Genomic DNA, 20762 nt, shown 5'->3' on the forward strand with positions numbered 1-20762 from the left:
GGTCAGATTGACCAGTTGAGCCCTATATGGAAAAACTTCCTTGTGTATTTAATCTCAGTTGGTTTCCCCTTTAAGAAGCTACTAGGCATGTTCCAGATGTGCTTAAAACTATCAATAGGAAGAGTACTGAGGAGTTTTAGACAAAATAGAAGAAGAGAAAGAAAAACAGCTGTGCTATAGGAATAACACAGAACTGGGAACCAGTGATCAATGTATACCTGTAATGTGGCAGGCACTCACTAGTTTTGGAATTGACAACACCCTCTAAGAAGTTTGTTAGAGGTGTACATAAAGAAGGGAGTCTAATTTAGACTTGGCGTGGGTTAGGAAGGGGTGTATTAATATTATAGGTTCCAAGAGGAAGGCTACCAGGACATATTTCTAGGAGAAGAACTTAAGCTTAACTGCCACACAGACAACAGTGAAAGAGTGTTCTATGAAGAAAAGGGGAGTACACCAAGGTATGGAGGTATGAGAGGACATTAAACACTGGGGATCTATAGACATTCAGTAGACATGATTGCTGAATGAAGAAGAGGAAAGTGGTTTGGTGAAGGATGAGGTTGGAAAGGATTGTTGTGCTTCAAATGTTAAGGGCCTTATATACCAGACGGTAGAATCAGGACTTTGCCTAGATGGTGGCAGGGAGCCTCTGAAGGAAGTTTGGGTTCTTCCCTTCTTTGATTTATTAGTTGCTTCTGTTAACCACTCTTGCTCCACTAAAGTAAAAAAAAAAGAGAGAGAGAAGGATGGAATATAGTTTGAAATTTTTCTATGATTTTGTTTTTTAAATTCTATAAGGAATTTTTTGTATAATGTGTCTAAAGGCATAGAAAAAACAAAGATTATCATAGAACTCTGACATTGGGAGTTTAAAACTCTTGACTCTGATTCTGGTTTTATTCCTAATTTTGGCAGAGCATCTAATTTCTTGTAGTCTCACTCCCAAGTCAGATAAAATTGAGTTCTTAGATCTTTGTTTTTGCCCTGGTCATTTTTATCAAGGCTGAGTTCCGGGGCTATGGTTGGGTGGGTTGGCGGGGCAGGCAGGGGTGGAGGTGGGGTCTCCTGGAGAAGGCAAGCAGGCAAACTAATTGCCATGAAAGCAACAATAATGGCTAAATGAGTGCTTCTGAAATTGCTCCTTCTAGGGTGTTTTGGGAGAAAATGCTAGGAGAGTCGAGTTTTGTAACTGAAAAGGATGATTTCCTGGTGGTTGAATTTCAGGCACTCTGTAACCTGGATGGAAAAAGATGACCTTACAGCTTACAAGTGAACTCTTCAAGCCTGTTTCTTACCTCAGGCAAATTAGGAAAATAATTACTTGCATCCACTTACTTCCAGGATAAACTGAATTTGTAATAGAAAAGATGAAGTTTGTTGGTAATGTCAGATTCAACTCTTTCTTATTGCCTTATTCTTTATGGACCAATTACCATCTCTTGTCGAGTTGGTTCCATTGTCTCCCAGCTGTAGCCCTAGATTGTTTTGTCATGTCATTAATCTTCTTAAAACATGATTTTCATCATGTTACTCCCTTATCTAAAAACTCATAGTAGCATTTTGCTGTTTGGGTTCCAGTGAACCTCTGGGATATTCTCTGGATAGGGAGAGAAGGCTTGGGATGTGCTGGGAGACTGAGGCAAATCATATGTTTAATTTGTATTATCTAAATAAGTCATTTTTTACTTGGCAAATATTCTTCACTCTGAAATTACCTAAGGAACAAATCCCTCATAAAAGATTGTGAGATCAAAAGTAGATAGTCTTGGGTTAGTAAAAGTAGTATACTAGGGTTTCCAGCAACACACTTACCCATCTGCCATTTGGAAGAGCAAGAGGATGCTTGTCTTTGAGGGGCAAACAGTTATTATGTAATAATTGATTTTCTCTTACCTCTTTGACAGCAGACCACGTACATGATAAACAGAAGAATAAAAAGGAATCCTGCCTTTAAAGATCAATTATGTCCTACCTCCCAACATGGCACTGGTCAGCACCACCCCATTCAGAGTGCTCTCAGGGTTACTGTTTTTATTGAAGTGATGATTCTGATTGACTGACAGATTTTCAGGTACACCCATGGCATGAGCTAACCATTAGTCAGTGAGATGTATGAGCCATCCCAGCCGCTATTACTGATTGTTAGGGCAGACCATGCTATTGATTAATACTAACTCCCAGGCTGGTATTGATTTGCTTTTGGTGGAGGAAGAGATGAGAGCATTCTTGAAAACTATGTCAAAGAATATAACAAAGACCAGTGGAGCTAAAAGAATAAGACAAAACAAAGCTGTTTATTTGCCAGGCAAGAAAACGTAGTAAAGAAATTCACTGAGTAATTGTCTAGGAAGAAAAGTCCAGTTTTTAATACTACTAATGGAAAGGGGCAGGGGTGGCAGTAGGCAGTGTAAATTGTGGTTATGCTAATTAAGAAGTAAAAACTAGCATTTTGGATAGCATGGCACGAGTTCACACATCTGTATCTGATTGGTTAAAATAGGTCCCATTTTAGTGAAACAGCATTTAGTTTTGATATTTTGTAGGCAAGTGCTGCTGTAAATGGGAAAGTTCCCTTTTCTGAGAGTTTTCTAGCCCCTTTTCCAAAGCTGATTAAATCTCTTATGAAGGTCCTGGACCTCACTAACCCTCTCAAGGATCCCTATTGGTGTGGTGTAATGCTGGACGGGCTCCTAGGTTGGCAGAAAACAGTTCTGACGCTAGACATACACTCCTAGAATATTCACAGTAAAACCCTGGATCTGTATGTGGTGGATTACGGGGAACTCCAGCCTGCTATGGCCTCCTGTGTCCAGTTAGAATATGGCTTCCCTCCAAATATGCCGTTCTTTCCAGAGAGTACAGAAGGGTGTTTGATAGTTATTATTTTTGTTAAGTTATATGCAATTTGGGATATCTATGTATTTCTAGATAGTTTCTTTAGAGATAATTTCTCCTTGTTACTTGAAGTCTTTTTCATTTTATTCATCAATGAGCTCTTTCAGAAGTGACTCACATTCTCTTACAACTTTTAGTTCCAGGGAGAATGCTTAATTCAGAGACCTCTTACAAGGACTGCTAGATAATTTTGCTCCTTATGGGAAGGTCTTGCTGTGGACACGCCCAAATCTTTTGAGTTTCCATTTAAAATACATGGTTCTCAACTACATTCACAGGAGAAAATATTTATATTATCTTGGATTTTCAGCACTATTGTAGGTTTCCTTTTTCTTCTTTCTTGTTACCTAATTGAACACATTTGTTACCAATATAATTTGTACTCCCACTGGAGGGGAACTGCAATGCTTTTAGGCAAGTCCGATTTAAGCAAATATAGCTCTTTAAAAACAAATCAGTTAAAGAGTCTCAGTTGAGCTACAATTGCTTGCAGACCAGGGAAAGGTGGGGGGTGGAGGCAGAGCAAAACCCTTGGACTTAACACAGTCCATCTCAGCAAATGTGTTTGTCCTTGGCTAAGGACGTGCCGATTACCTCTTTTCTGTAAATGATATGTGAATGAATCAATGAATTTTGCTTGGTAGCAGAGATTGAGGGTCTTTTTGTAGTTTGGCCCAGATTTCGTCTTCAGGATCATTTAATAACATTTCAAATGTATCTTGATTTATTTGCTTTTTCAGTTGAGTTTTTGACAAGTCTATTTTCTGGGGCCAAAGAGAATTGGCATTGTGAATTTTAAAAGGATTTATTTATTTCAACAAATAAGTATGCAATGGGATTGGCATTCCAAAAACCACTAATACATAAAATGTTATTGTTATAAATTTTTAGTGCATAGTAAATTAAAAATATGTTAGAATATCAGCAAAAGGAATAATTTTGTTATTTTCTAGTAACTTTAAAGTGTAACAAATAACAAACTCTAATTAAATGTGATTTGTGATGTATAAATAATAGCTTGAAATAGCAAGATTCCTGGCAGCCGAACAATTGAATCCATACCCAACCAGAAGCAAGAATTTCTGATGATCTCTCTTCATTTAGCCTTTGCTTATGACTTACACTGTTTATATTTGTCAAAGAAGGGGAAATCATCTTTTAATGGTTTGCTAAAGAAATGAAATGCTTCATAAAACTATTACATGGCTGGCCTTTTCACAAATGAAATAAGAATTACAGATTGCTTGCTTGCTTTATTTTTATGGGATATACATAGCATTGCTATACAGAATCAGTGCAGTCCTTAGAAACTTTTAGGAAATACAACAGGCAGGCACATTTTTCTTTTTAAACTCATGTAAAATAATAGCATATTCAAATTATAGAAGAGTTGTTTGGTATAATGGGGAAAGGTGGTCACCCTTGGTCTCTACTTGCCCCGTCTCATAGGCATTGTTGTGCTAGAAGACAGTACACCACGTATGGTCTTTATGTGTCAAAGCTCAGTAAATTTTGTTAGGTCAAGTAAAGGAGTTGGGCTGTAAGGTGATTTTTGAATCAGCAGGTGATACAGTAGATGAGATGTAGGAGGTTTATTCCAGGCATTCACAAATAAGGTAAGAGTTGTAAATACAGTCATGTACTGCATACCAAAGTTTTGGTTAACAAGGAACACACATATATGATGGTGGTCCCATAAGATTATAATACTATATTTTCACTGTATCTTTTCTATGTTTAGATATCTTTAGATATACAAATACTTAGTGTGTTACAATCACCTACAGTATTCAGTACCGTAAAATACTATACAAGTTTGTAACCTATGAACAATTGGGTATACCATATAGCCTAGGTGTAGTAGGTTACACTATGTAAGTTTGTGTAAGTATACTCTATGATGTTCACACAAGGATGAAATTGCCTAACAATGGATTTCTCAGAATGTATCCCTGTTTTAAGCAATGCATAACTGTAGTGCAGTTTTTGTTAAAGGTGTGGTTTCTTTAAAATAAAAAAGTAGAAAATAACTCATGTAAACAAGCCTTTTAAACAAATTATTTTCAGATGGCTCCATCTTTGAGAAGGATGCCTGCACTTTTAAAAGTGAGAATTATATTTGCTCTGTTAAGGTATCCTTAGTGTGTCAGGGTTCCTGTGTATCATAAATCTTAAAAATTTTTTATTATGCTGATTAAACAATTAAATATTCAATTCAGAAAACCAGTAGAAAGAGAAAGGTTGGTCCTCAAGATATGCTATGGGATGTAGAGGGATTGAAAGTATTTCCAGAAAGAGACTGTTCAGGATAAGGGCATATGTTACTTTGGATATAAGACCTTCTCTTAGGAGAGAGGTGATTTTGCACAATATGAGGGGGAGATTTCTCCCAGGGAAGGTATATTTCTGAAAGACTGTTTGTTTTTCATAAAGACTTTCATGAGCAGGTACTTTTTTTTTTTTTTTAACCAACTTCCTTAGAAGTGTGAGAACAGGTAGTATTTATATGAGAAGGAACTTAGAGAAAAGGCACCGCTTCCCTTAGTTTTCCCTTTCTTCTCCATTTTCACTTTTCATCTTCATTTAGCCACATCATTAACTTGTTTGTCAAACATTTGTTGTGTGCCTTTGTTAGGTGTGTTGTGCTTTTTTACATATCAATTTATTTATGTTCATTTGTTTGGAAGAGAGAGATTCAGGATGCTTGACTTTTTAAAATGAACAGTAAACTTTCTTTTTTGTTGTATGTGTTCACAAAAGTTGGAGAAAGGTTATTTTTCAACACTTTTTTTTTCAGTCAAACTCTCATTTATTTCTATCATTTTATGTATTTTAACTTATCTATGTCCTGACTGAATTCTACTTTTGCATCTGTTTAGTTTTTTTTTTTTTTTTTTTTGAGACAGAGTCTTGCTCTGTGTTGCCCCAGGTAGAGCTCACTGCAACCTCGAACTCCTGGGCTCAAGTGATCCTCCTGCCTCAGTCTCCTGAGTAGCTGGGACTACAGGTGCATGCCATGATGCCTGGCTAATTTTTCTATTTTTAATAGAAATAGGGTCTCGCTCTTGCTCAGGCTGGTCTTGAACTCCTGAGCTAAAGTAATCCTCCCACCTTGGCCTTCCAGAGTGCTAGGTGTTTAATATTTTTTTATCATTTAGATCAAAGTTGAGTTCAATGAAGATAGAATTTTGTGAAAGCCCTTAGGCTAACTAAGCAACATCCTTGATTTCTCAAATCAGGGTCAGAAATATAAGTTCTACGTTATATTGTTTTCCTTAGATATTCAGATGGTCACATTCATTGAGATAGTAGATCATAGCCTTAATTTCATCCGTTTAGAATAGCTAGTACACCGGGGAACTTCAGTGCTAAATTGGCTTACTTTAATTCCATTGAGACCATCTGGTCAGTCAGTGGGGTGTAGTGGCCAGCACAGAAGCTGTGGAGTAGTCAACTATGGGTTTGCATCTTTTCCACTTGCTGACACTGGCAAGGTTATTTCTAGCATCAATTCATCATCAGTAGGGTAGGGATGGTATTATCTGCCTAGTGAGGTGGTTGTGAATTTATGTAAAACACCATGCATTCTGTCTGGCATAGTATATAGTTATTCAATAAATGGTAGCTACTGTTACTATTATTACCTTTTCTTTGCACACATTTTCTGTTTAAATTCATATGTTAGTGCTAATAACCAAGATGATTTACATAATTGTTCTAAATAAAGATTAGTGAGACTTTAAAAGCTTATATTAAAATTAAAATATATTATGGTCTTTATTTTTCTCCTCTATTCTGATTTTCTATTTTAGTAAATACAAAAAGTCAGGATGGTCTTCCTTAATTTGTCCTAAATAAACACATTGTGCTTCTTGTTTGAGATTTTGTCACCTTCTAGAATTTTTCATTAGCACAGTATGTAGCACGGCACTGTTTTACTAAAGATTGATGTTAAATTAATGGGACAGTGTTGAAATTAGATAACCTTCTCTTGCTACTATTCTTATTCTTCCCTTCCATCATTATTTATTTATTTATTTATTTATTTTGAGACAGAGTCTTGCATTATTGCCTGGGCTGAGTGCCGTGGTGTCAGCCTAGCTCACAGCAACCTCAAACTCCCGGGCTTAAGTGATCCTACTGCCTCAGCCTCCCGAGTAGCTGGGACTACAGGCATATGCCACCATGCCCGGCTAATTTTTTCTATATATATTTTTTTAGTTGGCCAGATAATTTCTTTCTATTTTTTTAGTAGAGACGGGGTCTCCCTCTTTCTCAGGCTGGTCTCGAACTTCTGACCTCGAGCGATCCACCTGCCTTGGCCTCCCAGAGTGCTAGGATTACAGGCGTGAGCCACTGCGCCTGGCCCATTATTTTTAATATTTTAATCTATAGCTTTCTGAAACTCCCTACAGCATGACTGAAAGATGATTTGTCTACCAGAAAGTAGCCTAAAAAGGTTGTTATATCACCATTTGTAAGTTCAAAATCCTTTTTTTTTTGAGACAAGAGTCTTACTCTGTCACCCCATGTAGAGTGCAGTGTTGTCATTGTAGCTCACTGCAACTTCAAACTCCTGGGCTCAGATTCTCCTGCCTCAGCCTCCCTAGTAGCTGGCACTATAGGTGTGTGCCACAAGCCTACCTAATTTTTCTGTATTTAGTAGAGATGGTGCCTTGCTCTTGCTCAGGCTGGTCTCAAACTCCTGACTTCAAGCAATTCTCCCACCTTGGCCTCCCAGAGTGCTAGGATTACAGGCATGAGCCATGGTGCCTGGCTTATGATTCTTGTTATTGAAGCTACGTATTCATCCTTCTTTCAGCTACACACTCGATCCCTTCTGGATTTCTTTAAAGATGCTATCACCACCTTAGTAATATTCTGAATAACTCAATTTTAATATATATATTTTATTGATAACTTTCAAAATAATTATCGTATGTTATTAAACATTTAATTATTAAATTTTAAAGATAACAAACTCTGTACATTCTCAGTAAATTCCTGGGATTAGAAAATTCTCTCATGGCGTTCTATTTGTAATTAATATACCAAGTAAAACTAATTAGAAGCATCTGAAGCCCTAGCAAAGTCTATAATTAGACATGCCATTTTTAATTAACTGATGCTTCACATTCTTGCCTTTTCCTCTCCATCTGAATTAATCACTTGTGTTCATCCTTTAGTGATACCTGTCTTTTTGTCCAAGACACTAACTAAAGTTGAGTGATCACTGCTTGTGGTATTGTTATGGGGACTTATAGGAACTTTGTTTTTAAACTTTGTTTAAAAAACATTAAAAATGGGCCGGGTGCGGTGGCTCACACCTGTAATCCTAGCACTCTGGGAGGCCAAGGCGGGTGGATCGCTCGAGGTCAGGAGTTCGAGACCAGCCTGAGCAAGAGTGAGACCCCCGTCTCTACTAAAAATAGAAAGAAATTATCTGGCCAACTAAAATATATATATAGAAAAAATTAGCCGGGCATGGTGGCATATGCCTGTAGTCCCAGCTTCTCGGGAGGCTGAGGCAGTAGGATCACTTAAGCCCAGGAGTTGGAGGTTGCTGTAAGCTAGGCTGATGCCATGGCACTCACTCTAGCCGGGGAAACAGAGTGAGACTCTGTCTCAAAAAAAAAAAAAACAAAAAAAAAAGAAACATTAAAAATACTTAGATCTTATACTCTGTAAAGCAACACATTGAAGATTTTCTCCCACATTATCAAATTAAGCATTTATTTTATCAGAGGCTGAAGGCAAACATAGAAAATAGGCAGACTTGGCCATTTTTCCTCTGTAGTACCTAAGGACTGGGATTTTTCTTGTCAATCTGATCATTGTGTAGTTTTGATAGCATGCCCATTGACCTTGGGCCATTGATAGGCTGGTATGTCTTCATTCATTATTTTGACAAAGAATTAAAGCTCTTCTATAAGCTAGGCAGTGTCCTATGCTTTGGATACAAAGAGGCAGAAACAGGAGCTTCAGTGATGCAATCGGTTAGCATGTGGTACTTAGACACAAAGAGGCAGGAGTGATATTCAAAGTATTAATATTTACCAGTCAGTACAGCACAGGCAGCAATCAATCAAGATGGCCATAGTGCTAGATTAGGGTTTTGAGGGATCCCTCCATCCTTTATGATGTGTCAGGCTTTCCTGCTTTAGCTGCTCTTTTATGGTGGTGGTGGGGAGATTGGGCCATCAGCAGCCACCTTAGGATTGGTGGAATTCAGGGTGGTGACACTTTACCCGCCTACATTACAGAAGTATTCCAGTACTTCAGCACAACTCTTCAGGCTGTATTGGTATGTGCCAGATGAATATTAGCTCTGCCGATTACACTCACAGCCCGCAGAGAACTGATGGTTCTCTGACTGTATGAGACAGAATGAAAACCCAGTATGAGAAGTACTTAAGGTATGTAAGAGGTACATAGGAGAAGGGTTGCATGAGTCTTTTTTTTTTGGCAGGGGGGAAACCAGGTAAGACTTATATAATGAGTAGAAATTTGCCAGACAGATTTGAGGAGGAGATTCTAAACAAGCAGTGGGGAAAATAACATTTACAAAGGCATAGAGGTATGAGAGAGCATAGTGGATTCAGAGATTAAAAACTAGGAGCAGTAGAGATGAAGTTGGATAAATATATATTAAGATCATATTTGTATTTTTGAAATTGCTCCATTTTTGGTAGAGAACTGATATCTGATGCTTAGTTTCTTCAGCTATATCTAAATTATTTTAAACATGAAGAAAGAAGGGGGAATAGGAATTTGTTATGGTTCAGGGCTATACTAAACATTGATAGAGCAAGAGTGCAATTAAAACCTCGCTCCCGATTCACTGAGAGGCTTCTAATGAGCAAACAGATTCAAACAGATTGAGGATGGTAGTTTTTTTAATGACATAAAACTATTGCCCATGAGGCTTTTGGCTGACATCATGAAACTAATTTTGCTTAATGGCTATGGAGGTCTACAAATTCAAATGTGTGGAAAATGCAGTAAATTACTGGCCTGTCAGATTCCTGTTGCCTGTCATTTTTTATCTGAATAGCAGCTTTTGTATCCAGACTGTCAGGAGCAAGTATGTGGACCCTTTCAAGGTTATATTTGTACATGCTCAAATAATTCAATTCAGAGCCGTTTAAATATAGCAAATTGACAACAGTGAAACAATGCATCTTCTTATACTTGTGTAATTAGGGAACACATCTATGGATATCTCTTCTCATTTCGGAAAGCTCTCAAAATATGTCAAGCTTTCATAGTGGTGTTAAATTCTGCTTTTATTGCCAGCATTGATGACTCCACACCTTTGAAATATAATGAAGTCATATGGGGAGCAGAGAAAACATTTTCTCTATGACTATTCAAGTCAATGCATGATTTGAAAAAAAAACCCACTATGTGCTAGGACTTGTTTGGAATATAAATGTGAACAAGTGTCATTTTTCTGGCTATCAAATTATGTGATTTTTTCCCCCTCAAGCTATATTCGGTAAAAATAATTGTCTTGGTGGTGTGTGTGTGTGTGTGTGTGTGTGTGTGTGTGTGTAGTGTTACAACAAAGGCTGCAATAAAGATTTGAATTACTTGTGAACAGATTATTTCCTTCAAAGATGGTTTGAAATAATTAAGTTTTTTGATGGATTCACTTTTATAACACTTTCAATTAATGTTACTTCTTTCTACTTCCCAATACTCTGAATAATTAGAAAGGAGGAGTATTTTCAGTGAAATGTATGTCATATTCCAATTTAATTCAACAAGTATTTATGTAGTATCTACACTCTAGGTTTGGAGTGAACAGAATATCAAAGGTTGCTATCCATAGAATAAAATTACTCAGTAAAAACGAAACCAAAATAATTAACAAGTGAAAACTTTCAGCCCTTTTGGTATGCTTAGTGTTATGAAAATAACAGAATAAAGCCTCAGATGCACAGAATTTATATATTTGATTTTGCAGGTGTTTTATTTTCATGTTCACAAAGGCTATCTGAAAACTTACACAGTAGACTTGTCTACTTAAAATATTATCTGATTAGCATATTAAATTTGTGGTTTTGTTATTTCTTATTCAATGTCATGGGCGGGCAAAGGACTTTAGAAATTCAGAGCATTCTCTATGTCATCGTTTTCGTTAGAGCCAAATCTAGGGAAATAAAAAGATGGTGAGAATCCCTACCATAACAAATTGTTCCTTTTGTACCTTTGCTCATTCCATTTCCACTGCCTAGAAAACTCCCTTTTCTTCTCTCATTTCATTGACTACTCATAGGTTATATTTTCTAAGGGTTGAGAAGCTAACACTTACTGAGAACTTTCCATTCTCTTTCCTGCAGTCTTGATAATTTTGTTTCAGATTTTGTCCTTCATTTCTAAGTGCCTTGAAAGCTCCCTGATGTCTGAGACTATTTTACTCATCTTTACTAGCTCTGCCCAGATTAGCACACATTGTTTTAACACTTCTTAATGGTTATTAGTATAAATAATGTGCTTTTTGTATTTTATTGTAAGTTATGAATAATTTTATAGTTTTTGAAAACCGTGTATAATGCATCCAAACATCAAACTTGAGAAAGCAACAAATGTCATACTTGAGAAAGCAACATATTATATACATAGTGATTTAATCTTAGTGCTCATTGTTTTAAAATCATTTCAAGATTAGTCTTCTAGGTGTTCCTTCTTGTTTTTCCTTCACATATATTCCCTGCAATAGAGTAGGTATCTCAGATTTTTCTATCTTGAGATGTTAGTGAATATCTTGAATTGCTACGCTCACTGCTGAACACAAATATTTTTGTGCTATATCCTTCCTTGTTGATTTGTATGTTAATTATATGTATCTGATATTTCTGTTTGATGACTCAAATACTTCTTGCTCTTTTAATGTTCTGCCTTCATTGTCATGTTTATTGCTTTCTGTGTTTCATTTATATTTTTCTACATTTCCTTAGAGCTTTAAACACCAGCCATTTTTACAGTTGTAAAAACTTTTAATCCTTTAAGTAAAAAAATGATCATACTTATAAAATTTTTAAGTGAACAGTTATCAGTACATGTAATTCTTATAAACACATTCACACACAATTCATTCAAAATATGTGCTATATAGTCAGTATTAAACACTATAGAAATTTTAAGCTTATTTTCAGAAAGATTAGGTAAACAATCATTAATGCAAATGGTTCTTACAGTCGCAACCTACCTGTCATTTGCTAGTATAAAGACCATAAACAGATGTGGTTTGCAGATGATTTTTGATGCTTGCACATTCACTGGCTACAGCGATCACTTGAAAGGCATATCTAGTTGAACCTTGGGGAAACAAACCCAAGTGTAGAAACATTCCTTTACCACTTAGAATGCTTTTTGTACATGGAGGCCTGCAATAAATGTTGAATAAATTATTGAATCATTATCGACTTATTCTATGCTTCAAGCGCTGGTTCTCAATAAAATACCACCAAATAACTGTAAAAATGCATACTTATTTAGAGCATTTTGAAAGTATAGAATCAATGGAAAAATTAAAATTACTTATATAATCTGTATGCAAAGTAAGTACTATTAGCATTGTATGTATTTTTATTGTTTTTCTATGCAAATGTGTGTAGTTTACATAATTCAAATTACCCAGTAGATGGGCATTTTCTGGTCATTAAGCAATTTTATTTTACTTTTTTTTTTTTTTTTTTGAGACAGAGTCTCGCTTTGTTGCCCAGGCTAGAGTGAGTGCTGTGGCGTCAGCCTAGCTCACAGCAACCTCAAACTTCTGGGCTTAAGCGATCCTACTGCCTCAGCCTCTCTAGTAGCTGGGACTACAGGCATGTGCCACCATGCCCGGCTAATTTTTTCTCTATATATATTTTAGTTGGCCAGATAATTTCTTTCTATTTTTAGTAGAGACGGGGTCTCGCTCTTGCTCAGGCTGGTCTCGAACTCCTAAGCTCAAGCAATCCACCCTCCTTGGCCTCCCAGAGTGCTAGGATTATAGGCATGAGCCACCACGCCCGGCCTATTTTACTTTTAAAATCAACTTTAGTAAGACATGATTTGTGTGCAGTACAGTTTGATAACTTTTGACTGTCTACATCCTGTTGACAACCACCATGATCAAGATATAGAATGTTTCAATCATTCTTAAAAGCTTCTCTTAAGCTACTTTGCAGTCAATTCTTCCATATAACCTTTGGCTCCTGCAATAACTGATCTGCTTTCTGTCACTGTAGATTAGTTTCACCTACTCTAGAATTACATACATGAAAAAAATTGATAGTATTGATAGCAGATAGTACAGATAGTTCCCATGTATGCCCTTTACACAATTTCCCTATTAGTCTTTAAGCATTTTTTATAATTTTAATGATTGCTTAATATTTTAACTTATTTAACAAATGATTTGTACATTTAGTTTGTTTCTAGTTCTTTACAGTTATAAATGAGCTATGATATAAATCTGTTTGAACTTTTGGTAATTTAGGACAGATTGCTTGACGGTACTGGGTTAAAGTATTTGAACTTTTTAAGGCTCTTGTTGCACATTGCAATATTGCTTTCTGGAAAGATTTTACCAATTTATACTCCCATAAGCAGTGTGCAAAGATACATGCAATATTGCATTATTGTAATATTATAATATGAATTATTACATTATCACTGATAGCTGACAATATAATTTAGATTATGCTATAATAACAATCCCAAAAATCTCAGTGGCTTAATACAACAGAGCTTATTTCTTGCTCGTGCTACATGTCTAATACATACCAGCAGGGTTATTGAGTGAACCAGACTGACCAGAAGTTCCATCTGGTCACTTGCTTCCATAATGACTGCAACAGTACCTAGGTCTTTCAGTTGTGTATTTGTTCTCGAAGCTTATGCCTAGAAATGTTTCACAACACATCTATGTACTTTTCAGTGGCTAAAACGAGTTATGTAGCCACACTTGGGTTGAAAGAGGGCAGTGAGTTGCAATCCTAGCATAAGTCTGGTAAGGAGAAGAACTAGAACAGCACTAATGACTATTATTTTATTTTTAAAACAATTCTAATTTCATAGATTAAAGATGATATTTTAATTTGATTTTCTTTGCCAATGTAGAGAAACATTTTTAATATTTATTAAACATTTGTTTTATTTAATTTTCTCTTTTGCTGAGGCTTTGTATACATGTTGGTATTGGTTTACTTTTATGTTTCTAAATTTTTTATTTTTTGAGACAGTCTCACTCTGTTCCCTGGGCTAGAGTGCCATGGCGTCAGCCTAGCTCACAGCAACCTCAGACTCCTGGGCTCAAACAGTCCTTCTGCCTCAGCCTCCCGAGTAGCTGGGACTACAGGCATGTGCCACCATGCCCAGCTAATTCTTTCTATATATTTTAGTTGTTTGACTAATTTCTTTCTATTTTTAGTAGAGATGGGGTCTCGCTCTTGCTCAGGCTGGTCTTAAACTCCTGAGCTCAAACCATCCACCCACCTCGGCCTCCCAGAGTGCTAGGATTACAGGTGTGAGCCACCACGCCTGGCCTGTTTCTAGATTTTTAAATTCTGTATTTTCTGAAATGGGTAGGCAGTCATGATGGTGATATTATAGGGAGTGTAAACTTTCAAAAAGTACCGTTCTTTTGAAGAATTGAGCTGGTAAAGGAAATTGATTTTTTTTCCTATTAATGTGGTATATGTTTTGATAAATTTTTAATTTCAAGAGTTGTCATCAACATTAAATAATCAAAGACAATACAAAGCCCAACAAAGTTCTTAATTCTTGACATTCTACAGATTTCTAAAGAACAACTTGAATACAAAAATTAGGGGGGTAAATGATCAAGTTAGGGTTTTCGTATTGAAAGAATTAAATTTCCTACTTACATTTAGTCATATTGACCATATCTTTTTCATTTTTCAATTCAGGTATCTCCCTAAACTGGAACTTATGCTGTAGATGGTTCTTTGTGGTTTACCTAAAAGCTTAAGGTGAGATATTTTTATGAATGCATTTGCCTTTTAAAATATATTTTACAGTGAGGAAGAATTGTTTCTGAAAAATTTAAGGCAATACCAAATGTCTTTTCTGCTGAGTGTTTTAATAGGAAGCAAATATTCATTATAAAGCTGCACATACATAGTATACTTTTAATTTGTAGGACTTTTGAAAGAAATGAAGCTGGTTCTAGCAATAAAATACTGTTGAGTGAATTTTTCCATTGTCTTTTACTCTCTAAGATGAAATTCACACTACTGTTCTCTGACACACACTTGAGAATGATATTGGCATTATAATCTCATGTTCTTGAAGACAAATTCTTGATTAGTTAAGTAATAGAGTAATACAACTGCTAACTGTTTTAATAGGACAATTATTAAGAACTTTCTACCACTCTACTTTCTTGAACTTAATTACTTTCTGTAGTTCCTTCTGTTTGGGGGGCTTATGTAATAAGGATATATCTAGTATGTTAATAGTTGGTTTCTATAGAAAGTTTCCCTTTTATAGGAAGCTTTTATAGATAGTATTCTGCTCAAAAAGTAGGATCATACCCCTTTCCCTTTTTTTGCCTTTCTTGGCTCAAGTCCTCTTCATTTTTTTATTTTTTAAATGGATCATTGTAAGTCTCTCATCTGCTCTTTCCACCTTAAGTTCAGCTGTTCTCTATGCCATTTTGTCATTGTTAACAGGGTATTTTTTTTTCTAAAAGATAAATGTCAGCATATCAGTCTGCTACTCAGAATCCTTCAGTATCTCTACATTGCTTAAGGATTATTTTACAAACTCCTTTACACAGTAGTAATATCAGTTCTTTACCTGTTTTCCATCTCGTTAGTGCTCTAGGTATGATATGAACTAATGTTGTGTATTCATGTCATACCTTTACAGAGAAATAATTTACATACCATAAAATTCACCCATTTAAAGTATACAATTCAGTGGTTTTTATTATATTTACAGAGATTTGCAACCAACACCACCATCTAATTTTGGAATATTTTCATCATTCTTAAAAGTACTCATTAGCAATCACTACTCATTCCCCCTCCCCTCAGTCTCTGTCAACTCAGTTTACTTTCTGTCTCTGTAGATCTACCTATCTATTCTGGACATTTCATTTAAATGGAATCATATAACATGTGGTCTTCTGTGACTAATTTCTTTCACTTGGCATAAAGTTTTTAAGGTTCATCCATGTTGTAGCATGTATCAGTACTTTATTTCCTTTTATGGCTGAATCATATTTTATCATCTGTATAAGGAGCTGAGCTGGACAGAGAGAGCTGAGCTTCCAGGTGTCTGAGTGGCCGATTAAAAACAATAAACCAAAGTAAAAATAACAGTCAAGCCCTTTAATCACTCACTGAATTAAGATTAGTAAGAGGCTAAATCTGAGGTACAGGCTCCCCCATCAGATGGATCAGCACAGAAATGGGGATTATCTCAGTGCTGAGGGAGCCCCCCAACAAAAGGTTCCTGCAGATATATGGATCCCGGGTGGGTTGGAGGGCAAGGTACAAGGGCCAGGAGTGGGAAAGTACTGAGTCAGAGTGGAGGAAAGTGTCTTCAGTGTTTCCCCCCTGTTCAAGGGGCCTCCTTCCACAGAGGCACTGGAGAAAAGGCCTCTGCTAAAACAGAGACTTCTGAATGAAGGCATCTGGGTAGGAAGGCAAATCTGCTTAGGAGCATGGCCAGCCAGGGGAGGCCTGAGGCTTGACTGCACCTCCCCTTAGAGATTACAGTGCATTGGCTGTGTACCAAGTCTAGTATGAGGAGGGCAGCTTTCCTCTGTGAGGCCTGCCAGGGAAAGCCTTTGCAATAGTTTATGGTCGGGCTGAAAAAAGTCACACATAGGTTATTTTGGCCAGCAGCTGGACATCTCAGTATCTGTATGTCATATTTTATGTATCCATTCATCAGTTGTGGGCATTTAAGCTGTTTCCACTCTTTGGCTATTATGAATAGTCTGCTATGAACGTTTACTTGTGTATAAGTTTTTGCGTGGATGTATGTTTTCATTTCTCTTGGGTATATACCTAAGAGTGGAATTGCTGGGTCATTTTGTAACTCCACATTTAAAATTTTGTGGAACTGCCAAACTATTTTCCAGACAGATTGTACCATTTTACCTTTCCACCAGCAATGTATTAGGATTTCAATTTCTCCATCTCCTTGCCAATACGTGTTATCATCTGGGTTTGTTTCGTTTTGTTTGTTATAGCCACCTCGGTGAATGTGAAGTGGTATTTGTGATTTTTATTTATATTTTCCTAGTGACTATTTGAACATTTTTTCATGTGCTTATTGGCCATTTGAACATTTCCTTTGGAGAAATATTTATTCAACTATTTTGCCCATTTCAAAATTAGGTTATTTTCCCATACATATTTTATATATGTTTATTTTTGTTGCATATAATAAATATATAAATATAAATATATTTATATTGAATATAAATACAGCTGTCCTTTGGTATATGCAGGGGATTGGTTTCAGAACTCCTTATACCAAAATTTGTGCATACTCAAGTCCCCCAGTCCTGCCAAACACACATATCTATGAAAAGTCAGCCCTCTTTATAGGTGGATATTGCATCCCATGAATACCATATTTTTGGTTTGCATTTGATTGAAAAAATTGTGCATGTCAGTGGACCTGTGTTGTTCAAGGGTCAACTGTATATAAATGTGTATGTATTCTGGGTACAAGTATGTTATGAGATATATGATTTGCAGATATTTTGTCTTTTCTGAAAAGAAAGTCTTTCATTTTCTTGTTATTGTCCTTTGAAGCACAAGAGTTTTTAATTTTATCTTTCTTTCTGGTTGCTTTTGTTTTGGTGTTGAATCTAAGAAACAATTGCTTACCTCAAAGTCATGAAGAATTACTCATATTTTCTGCTAAGAGTTTTATAATTTTAGCTCTTAAATTTAGGTCTGTGACCTCTTTGGAGTTAATTTTTGAAAATGGTGTTATGTAGGGCTTGAACTTCATTCATTTGTGTGTGGATATGCAGTTGTCCCAGATCATTGAATTTTCTTGGCACCCTTGAAGAATACCCATTGATCATAAATGTTAGGGTTTATTTCTGGACATTTGGTTCTATTGCATTGATTTATACGTTTATCCTTGTGCTAGTACCACGTTGTCTAGATTACTGTAGTTTTGTAGCATGTTTTGAAATTGGGAAGTGTGAGTTCTCCCAGTTTTATTAATTGTTTTGGCTTTTCTGGGTCCCTTGCATTTCCATATAAATTTTCGGATAAGCTTGCCAATTTCTACAAAAGATCTAGCTGGATTTTGTGTGGAACCTGAATCATAAATCTTTAAATCAGTTTGGGGACTTTACAATAGTAAGTCCTTCAATCTGTGAAAACTGAATGTCTTTCCATTGATTTACGTCTTTTTAAATTTCTTTCAATGACGTTTTGTCATTTTCAGCATATGTTTTATAGTTCTTTTGCTAAATTTATTCCTAAGTACTTTATTCTTTTTCATAGTATTATCAATGAAATTGTTTTTCTAATTTCATTTTTGGATTGTTCATTGCTGGTGTATAGAAATAGAATTGATTTTTGTATCATGCAATCTTGCTGAACTCATTAGTTCTAATCGTTGTTAATAGATTACTTAGGATTTTTTGTGTGTAAAATCATGTCATCTGCGAAATAGTCATAGTTTTACTTCTTTCTTTCCAATCTGGATGCCTTTTATGTCTTTTTCTTGCCGAATTGCCCTGGCTAAAACCTTTATTTTAGCACAGTGTTGAATAAAAGTGGTGAGTGCAGACATCCTTATCTTGTTTCTGATCTTAGGGGGAAAGGGAAAGCATTCAGTCTTTCAGCATTAAGGATGATATTAGCTGTGGGTTTTTCATAACTGCCCTTTATCAGATTGAGGAAGTTCTTTTTTATTCCTAGTTTGTAGAGTGTTTTTGTCATGAAAGTGTATGAGATAACATTTATTGAGATCTTTTTTTATATGCCAGGCCCTATGGTGTTTTATATTTAGCATTTCATTTAATCTTCACAACAGCCTTATGAGGTAAAAATTGTTATTTTATCCTTAGATAGAATAGATAGAATCAGATTGTTTGATTTCAGAAGTTGTGTGCTCAACCATTATCCATTAAAATCCCTGTACAAACCATGCCGGTTTATATATGTACCTTTGTACATGTTAGTTTCCTCCTCCTACGTTGCTCCCTCCTTCCCCATGTAGAGTTGATCACAAAGCTACCACAACACTTTGTACTTTTTCACTGTGTTGTGATTATTTGTATATATTTATTTCATTTTATAATCTGTGCTTCTTGAAGTCAGGGGCTTTGTTGTATTTATTTTTGAATCCCCAGTGGTTAGTGGAGAGCCAGGGGAGAGAAGTATCACAGAAACAAAGGGATTAGAGCATTTCAGGAAGGGTGGCAGTGGTCAGCAGTGTAGAAATCAAGTAAAATAAGATTTACAAGATGACTTTCGGTTTGGCCTTTTAGTAACCTTAGCAAGAGTGAGAGTTGTTTTTGTTTTTTTTTTTTAGTAGCAGTGGAGATAGTGGCCAGATTCTGGTAGTGATTAGATGATTAAGTGATTAGTGATTAAGTGATAAGAATCTCGTTTTCAGGTGTTTGCTATTTTCAGTAGTGCTGCAAGAAACATTTCTATATATGACTCTTGCCACTCTGTCGTACATGTGTAAGAGATTCTCTTGGGTATATACCTATGAATGTAATTAGTGGGTCATAGGGTAATGAATGTTAAAGGTAAAGAGATAATACAAAGCTTATTTCTAAAAGATTTTACAACTTTACCCTCCTACTGTCAATGTATAAGAGAGCCTGTTGTTTTACAGTCTCTCTTAAATTATCTAAAATATCTATTGTGATCTTTTAAGAACAACTTCTAAAAGTTGAGGAATAATTTTTAATTTTAGAATAAAATGCACAGGCCAGGCGCAGTGGCTCACACCTGTAATCCTAGCACTCTGGGAGGCCAAGGCAGGAGGATTACTCCAGGTCAGGAGTTCGAGACCAGCCTGAACAAGAGCGAGACCCCGTCTCTACTAAAAATAGAAAGAAATTATCTGGCCAACTTAAAATATATATAGAGAAAAAATTAGCCAGGCATGGTGGCACATGCCTGTAGTGCCAGCTACTCAGGAGGCTGAGGCAGAAGGATTGCTTGAGCCCAGGAGTTTGAGGTTGCTGTGAGCCAGGCTGATGCCACGGCACTCTAGCCCGGGCAACAGTGTCTCCAAAAAAAAAAAAAAAAGAATAAAATGCACAGATCTTAAATATATAGTTCAATGAAACTTGACAAATGCATATACTCATGTAATGCACTCCCCTATAAAAATTTAGAACATTTTATTTTCCCTTAAGTTCCTTCAGACTTCTTTCTTGATAGTCTTACCACTCACCAGAGGGAAACACTATTCTAATTTCTATCACTTTTAAAATTGGGTTATTTGTTTATATACTAAAAAGAGTCCTTTATACATTCTGGATACAAGTCATGTGTTAGATGTATGTATTGTGAATATTTTCTCCTAGTTTGTAATATTTGCCTATTCATTTTCTTCATGATTATCTTTTGATGAACAGCAATTTTAAATTTTGATGAATTGAAATTAGTTTTTTTCTTTAATGGTTTTGTTTTTAGTCCTGTTTAAGAAATCTTTAGTACTTAGTTGCAAAGATAAGATTATGACTTTTTCTAGAAGTTTTTTTTTTTTTTTTTTTTTTTGAGGCAGAGTCCTGCTCTGTCACCCTGGCTAGAGTGCCATGGCGTCAGCCTAGCTCACAGCAACCTCAAACTCCTGGGCTCAAGCAATCCTTCTGCCTCAGCCTCCCGAGTAGCTGGGACTACAGG

At 36.0% G+C, this 20762-nt stretch overlaps 1 protein-coding gene across 3 annotated transcripts in view; it reads left to right on the plus strand.

The window, feature by feature from the left end:
- PEAK1 (pseudopodium enriched atypical kinase 1) overlaps positions 1-20762 on the plus strand; it is a 253250-nt gene that overhangs the window by 26419 nt on the left and 206069 nt on the right. For 2 of the 3 annotated variants that reach the window (XM_045532723.1, XM_045532711.1), the window contains exon 2: positions 14820-14882. The exons of the other annotated variant lie outside the window; for it this stretch is intronic. The gene's annotated coding sequence lies outside the window, so the exon portion shown is untranslated. The remainder of the gene's footprint in view (positions 1-14819; positions 14883-20762) is intronic. 3 annotated transcript variants of the gene reach the window in all.

The sequence above is a fragment of the Lemur catta genome, chromosome 1, assembly GCF_020740605.2.
Source record: "Lemur catta isolate mLemCat1 chromosome 1, mLemCat1.pri, whole genome shotgun sequence".
Taxonomy (NCBI): domain Eukaryota; kingdom Metazoa; phylum Chordata; class Mammalia; order Primates; family Lemuridae; genus Lemur; species Lemur catta.